Genomic DNA, 7,102 nt, shown 5'->3' on the forward strand with positions numbered 1-7,102 from the left:
TTTAAGTTTTTCTTAATTTTGTTCTGATTTCCAACTTTCCAAAAGGAGGTTTGTCTATGTGTAGTCATTTGAGTTGTAATTGGTTAGTGTGGTGTGTATTGGATTCGTTTAATTTCGATATATATATAGTCGTATGTTCTTTTAATGGCTTGATTTCCTCTCTAATTTAGTTTCATTTTTTATCTGAGTTGTGTCAATTTTAGCTGGAGTTGGATTTGTGTTATTTCGATGGATTAGATTTATGGTTGCTGTACTGATTCAGCTGTTGCGTTGCTAGGATCTCAAATTGATTAATGATAAGGTCTGCGATTCTTAGGGTTTTGTTAACTAATGGTTGAAATGTTATTCCTTTTATAGGTCTTAGAGCTTGAGGGGATGTAGTCGTGGCTAATAGAAGAATAAAATAGTGCCAAAGTATATTTAGCTTGCTATGAGGAATGACAATGAGCTAAACAAACTTCTTGGCTCTGTTACAATTGCTGTCATGGAACCGTTTTAACAAAAAGCTCAAGCTGATAGTTAAGGCCCAATCATAGATCTTATATTAATCTCTGACACACCCCGACACGCAAATGTCCATTGGGACTTCACAAGTGTAATATATTGTCTTCTTCTTTTTTCATTTCCCATGCTCCATTTGGAATATTTTGATGCTTTGAGTAAAGCAGTTTAGGAATGAAATCCACTTGAATATTTTCAATATTGCTTTATGTTTTGATATTCTATGATACTTTGATATAGTTGATGACAAATGGTGTTTTTTATGGTTGGATATCTTGGCTTTCTTTGTCCTTTTGAATACTGTTTTTTTTAAATGTAGAAAAATTTGGGAAAAATTTCACTTGCCTATCAAAACTAATATAGTTGGAAGAAAAAAAGAAAACCAGTATGATACTAACATAACACTGATTATTGCAGGTTTATTTCTTGTTGTTTCTGTATTTCTTGTTAATGTTGTATATGCTCATGTTGCTCTCCCTGCCAAACCCAAACAATGTCTTGGAGAGCTGTTGAGATTTTGTTGTTTGATTCAAAGTTTGTTTTTTTACCAAGTCTCTTTTACCGGGTCCTTATTTTGTTAGTGATATAAGTATAGTGAGATTTTACTGTTTCCTTTAAAATCTCGTTTTTTGTTGTAGTATAAGCCTATAAAAAGGTCATAAATATGTATCTTTCAACTGTGCAGAAATTGACAGAAGGATTTTCTTTCAAGATCAATGTTTTTAGACCATTAAATTCAACATTCATATTGCTAGCTCCATCATAACCTTGCCCACGATAAATTTGATATACTTAAACCATGTTTGGAAAATAATCCTTCCATTGCTAACTTGAGTGATAAAGCAATTGTATCACTAACATGCACAATACCAAGAAAATGCTCAATCACACATCCTTTTGGGTTCACATAGCGCAATACCAAGAAAATGTTAGTGATATATCATGAGATTCATCAAATAAAATAGAAAACAATTCATTATGAAGATCATTGATGATAACTTTAGTGGTTTCACTAGAAGCAACACGCACAACATCTTTCTGAATATCAGGAGCAACAAGTTTAGAGTTACCTGGAGCATTGTCTAAAGTGACCTTTTTGATGTCTTCATTATGATTTGCAAGAAACTTTAGAAGTTCCAAAAAATTCCCTTGATTACTTGAATCATCGAACTCGTCATTTCCTCGAAATGCTAGTCCTTGATGTAAAAGAAATCGAATACAATCAATAGTTGCTGCTAGACGTATTTTGTATTCCTTTCGAGTTTGAACTGAATGGGTCTCAAAAGCTACTTCAATGTGTTGTTTCTGATTCATCAAGTATTCACATTGCTTCCAAGCTTGGTTATGAGCACTATTGTGGACGCTAACATGAGTTTGAAACCTTTCCTTTTTTTCCAATTTGTAAATCCTTCAATAATAAAACTATCTTTATTTGCTTGCTCACTAATATCTGATCTGTAAAGATAACAACACAGACAAAAAGCTGCATCTTTAGAAATACTATACTCCAACCAAGTGTTATACTCCTTAAACCAAGTAGGAACAAATCGCCTTAATATTTGTCCTATTCTTCTTTGTGGAAATTCATTTTCATGGGGTTGACATGGATCCTTTTGCAGATAAGCTCTTCGAACTTTATCTCAATCATTTGGATGATAGTCTGTAATTAATTTCCTTAACCCAAGATCAGAAGGAAGATCATTCAAATCAATTTCAATCCGAGGTTGTTTTGAAGAACATGTCGCTTCTCTTCCATCAACATTTTTGTCAATTTCTTGTTGTTCATTGATCGACTCTTTTCTAGCGAAGTATTTTTTTCATAATCTACATTAGAGAACAAGTTAGTTAAGCTTAACTTAAGCACAAGATAAGCTTATAAATTTACTTAAGCTTAAATATATGTTTATAAATTTAGTTAAGGATATAATGCATTCATTCTCTCAAATTTAGTTAATGTTAAGTTATTAATGTTAATTTAAAGTTAAATTGGTAAATTGGAATTCTTAAGTGATAAATCGGAAGGCTAAATTGTCCATGACTAATCGCTAATGGTAAATTGTTAATGGCTGGTAAATTGGAATACAAACTAATGTTAATTTAATTATTAATTGCTATATTAACTACAACTTACAAATACAACTCAAGTCTTAGATTATAAAGTGCTAAAAGAAAAGCTAAAGTGCTGAAAAAACAATTAAAAAACAACTAAAGTTCTAGATTATATAACAAATCAAACAACTCAAGTTCCCTGTGTATAGAAATATATCTTTTACATATATAGAAATTGGCCCAACCTTATATAAGGTTTCTTACACAATTAATTTCGGGCTCATTCAAATTGGGCCACAATTGGAAATAAAGCTAATAATGAAAAAAAACTAAAGCCTTAGATTAGATGATATAGTTTTAGTTAGAGTTAAAAAAAAAGATGATATAGTTTTAGATTATATAATTTATAAATACACGAGCAAACAAAACAACGCAAATCCTTGTGCAAACAACTCAAATCAGCAAAGCAAGAAGAAAAATTCAATTCAACCGCCCTTCCCTGCTGCATACATAATTTTTCGAGACAAAAAAGAAGCAGCAAGAAATTCAAAGAAGAGCAGAGCAGAGCAGCAAACAACCTTCTTTCGATTCAGTTCGAGTCTTCGAGATACAAGTCGAGTTGAAACAGACGAAGAGCAGAGCAACAGCAAGCAGGCAGGCACCAATTTTTCCTAATCGTATTTGAGAAGAAGTTAGGGTTCAGATGATGTATTTGGGGATATTTGGGTTATGTCGTTAGATTTAGGGAGGGTGAGTTGAGGGTAGAGTTGTAATTTTGTTTGTTATTTCCTGTAAACAAAACGACGTCGTTCCACTTTTCCTTTAAACAAAACGACGTCGTTCTGCTTAAAGTGGAACGACGTCGTTTTGTTTACAGGAAATAACAAACAAAATTATAACTGTGTCCTATCATCTTCTTCCTCCCTATCTCGATGCTTTTACAGGTTCTTCGTCCTACAACAATGAGGGCAAAGACTTTGAGATCAGAAAATATATATATATAGTTTTTTTTTTTTTTACAAATCTCAGTGGGGGCAAGTGCCCCCGTTGCCTATACTGTAGATCCGTCCCTCATAATGGAATGTCTCACTTTGATAAAGTGATTCAATAAATTGAATCTTTGGGTTGGAGGGTAGTGTATTAAGTGAGGAGAGAGATTTTTTGTATCAAAAGAGTAAAAAAGTGACAGTGAAGTGATATGAGGGAGGTGAGGCGGACATGCGGCTGAGATCGCACCTCAGCGCGCGTGTGATACACGCGTGCAGGAGGCGCGTCACAGCCGCAAGGTTTGACTGATCCATTGTTTTTTTCTCTTAAAATTTGAACGAGGCAAGCGGTGTATATAGAATATAAAAATAAAATGTTTAATCAATCTTCAATGTGAGTAACGGATATACTGGATAAAAAAATTAAATAAATATATTTATATATATGAAACGATAACTTTTGTATAACAACTCTATTTTAAAAAAAAATTATAAATACCCAACTCATTTACACATACAAAAACACACCTAAATATTACATTTTGCATATTTAGAGGTATGGATAAACGTCCACGTAGCAAAAAATCCTCGCAGAAAATTCTGTATTCCGATTCGCAACACCCTAATCCTTTCCAAATATCAAACCGAAATATGTCGAATATGCAAATATCTCCCATGAGTGGTTCTCCACAACCTGTATTTTCTCATAATTACGGTCATTTTGTACCAAACCCTCACAACTTCTACCATCCTGATATCCATTACGTCAATATGACCCAATTTAACGATAGTCAACCGATGAATTTCCGTTTTGTATTCTCGTGTTTTATTTCAATAAAAAATATCGTTTGTGATATATGTTATTTTTGCAATTAATTATATTTTTTTTAATTAACTATTTCAGTGAAAAATAATTATAGATATAATTGATATTTATTTTTTTAACTAATTTATAGATTAATTGAATTATTTAAATTGGATGATAAAATAATTAGATTAATTGTTTGGTGGATAGAAATAATAATTTATTTAAAATGTGTAAGAGTTTTATGACAAGTAGGGTCTACGTAAAAAAGTTATATAAATGAGTGTAATGAAGATGTAGTTGAATGTATTAGATTTTTTTTTTTTGAAAAATGTGATTTTTTTGTGAAGTGATACAAAAATTCTAATTCACTCATTGTGGGTGTTCTTACAAATTGTATTAATTTAATTATTTTGTTGGATTTGCGAAAAAAAACTTTTAGTTTTGTATTTTAAAATTATTTTGTTGGATTTGCAAAATAAAGTTTTAGATTTATGAAAAATAAAATATGGGCAGACTTGGATTAGGTCTGGAAGTAAAATTCAGCACAGTCCGGCCTGAGTCCGAGGGATATTTACTACGGGATGGGCTGAGCTTGGACATGAATTTTTATTGAAAAACCCGATATGGTCCGATCTGGCCCAATCCATGAACAAGTCTAGTTTTAGGTGTTTGGTTAGTGACATTTTGTTTGCCTTTTACATTTAAAAAATAGCATTTATTAAAGAGTAGAATCTCTACTTTTTGAAAAAGTAATTTTTTCCAACAGCAAATAGTATGTAAAACAACTATGTAGTGGAAATAAAATTTTAAATTTATGAAAAACAAATATATGGGCAGACTTGGACTAGGTTTGGAATTAAGTCATTCTAATTCAGTGCAGCCCGGCTTGAGCCAGAGACATATTTACTACGGGCTGGACTAGGTTTGGACATGAATTTTTATTCAAAAATCCGATATGGTCTAGTCCGACCCAACTCATGAACAAATCTAGGTTTAGATATTTGGTTAGTGATATTTTGTTTACCTTTTATATAAAAAAAATAGCATGTTATTAAAAAATAGAATCTCTATTTTTAAAAAATAGTAACAACAAACTGTAATAACAAACAGTATGTAAAACAAACACAGTTTTATCTTGGCCCTGTTTGGGAATTAGCTGTTAGCTGTTAGCTGATTACATTAGCTGATTTGACTAGTTGTTTGTGTAGAGCTGTTTGGTAAAAATTAGCTGATTGATAATAGCGGTTTGTGCAAAAACACGAATAAGGGTATTAATTTTGACGTAAGAGAAGAGGAAGTCCATCTATTAGGGTTAAAGAAGTCCATTAATTTTAATATTGCAAAACGCTAATTGAAAAAGCTCCTTTTAAGAGCTTTTTCTAAATTAGCGTTTTCATCTCAAAACTCTCTCCCAAACCTCTCTCCACCAAATACTCCAATTACCGATTTCAATGATCAAACCTCTAAAATTGGTCAAACCGCTCTTTTTATCCAAAACGTTTTTTATCAAACAGGACCCTTATCTAACGATAAAAAAAAAAAAAAAAAAACAGAGATGCAAATTTAAAGACAAGTGACAAGAACTCGGAAAGTGGGATTAGTTGTTGGAAATTGGGATAACAAATTTGGATTTTATTTTATTAAAAATGGAAAAGGGACGTATTGATTCCTAGAAATCCTTGTACTGCAAGACAGCATGACTCCAACAGGCGGCTATATTGACATTGTCAACCTTTCTTTGTTTTTTTTTTTGAATCGTCAGCTCATTTTACTCACCTTTTTTGTTAACAGATTTGACTATCAGATTATATAAATTTGTACGCTAAAATTTAGCTAATTGCTAATAGTTAAAATGACAAATAAGAATATAGTAAAGTATTCATTTGGAATTAAAGAATATCAATGAGGGGTAAAATTGTCCATAAAAAGAGATGGATCAATAACCTAATTGAAAACGCTCCTAAAATGAGCTTTTCAAAATTAGCTTTTTGGACCTAATAAGCTCTTTTAAACCTCTCTTCACCAAGTATAAAATGTTTAACTAGTCAAAACCTCTAAAGTGACTCAAACCTCTAATTTTACTCCAAATAACTCTTTACCAAACAAGACCCAAACCCTTTCCAACCCAACATCAAATTGATGTTGGAAAAGAGATTTGATGTCGACCGGCTTTCCAACCATCATCAAATCGTAGTTTTATATTAATGAATACAAGTTTTTTTTATCAAATTTGATGTTGCCTTATAAATTTGATGCAACATCAAATAATATTTTATTATTTACTTTTTTATATATAAATATAGTTATTGCATATTTTTTTATATAATATTATTATTTAAAAGAAATTGAACAGAAAAAATAAGAAAATGGAGTGTAGCGAAAACAATGTATCAACATTAAAATAAAAAATGAAAATAAAAAAAATATGGTTTGATTGTAATAAAAATAATAAAATGGGTTGAAAATTGTCTTATTCGACTTAAATTGTTATTCAGTTCAGAGGTCCTAACCAAGGCCACATTATGGTGAAACTCTTAGTCTGTTGGTTGAGAGCTTACCTATAACTCTCGATGTCATGGGTTCGAATCACATTCGGGTGGGGTGGGTTAAGGGTTTTTCTTCATCTTTGATGTAATTTTCCTTTGTTTAATGTAAATGCATTGCGCACAACTTTAAAAAAAAAAACCAAGGCCACATTGCTAATTACATGTTTTTTTTTAATTAATAATAAATATATCTGTTATATATAATTTTTAAA

The 7,102-nt window shown here is 31.2% G+C and overlaps 1 pseudogene; it reads right to left on the reverse strand.

The window, feature by feature from the left end:
• Positions 1-1,146: 1,146 nt before the first annotated feature.
• On the reverse strand, positions 1,147-4,298 carry LOC136203897 (uncharacterized; annotated as a pseudogene).
• Positions 4,299-7,102: the final 2,804 nt, after the last annotated feature.

Source organism: Euphorbia lathyris, chromosome 8 (assembly GCF_963576675.1).
Source record: "Euphorbia lathyris chromosome 8, ddEupLath1.1, whole genome shotgun sequence".
Lineage (NCBI taxonomy): Eukaryota > Viridiplantae > Streptophyta > Magnoliopsida > Malpighiales > Euphorbiaceae > Euphorbia > Euphorbia lathyris.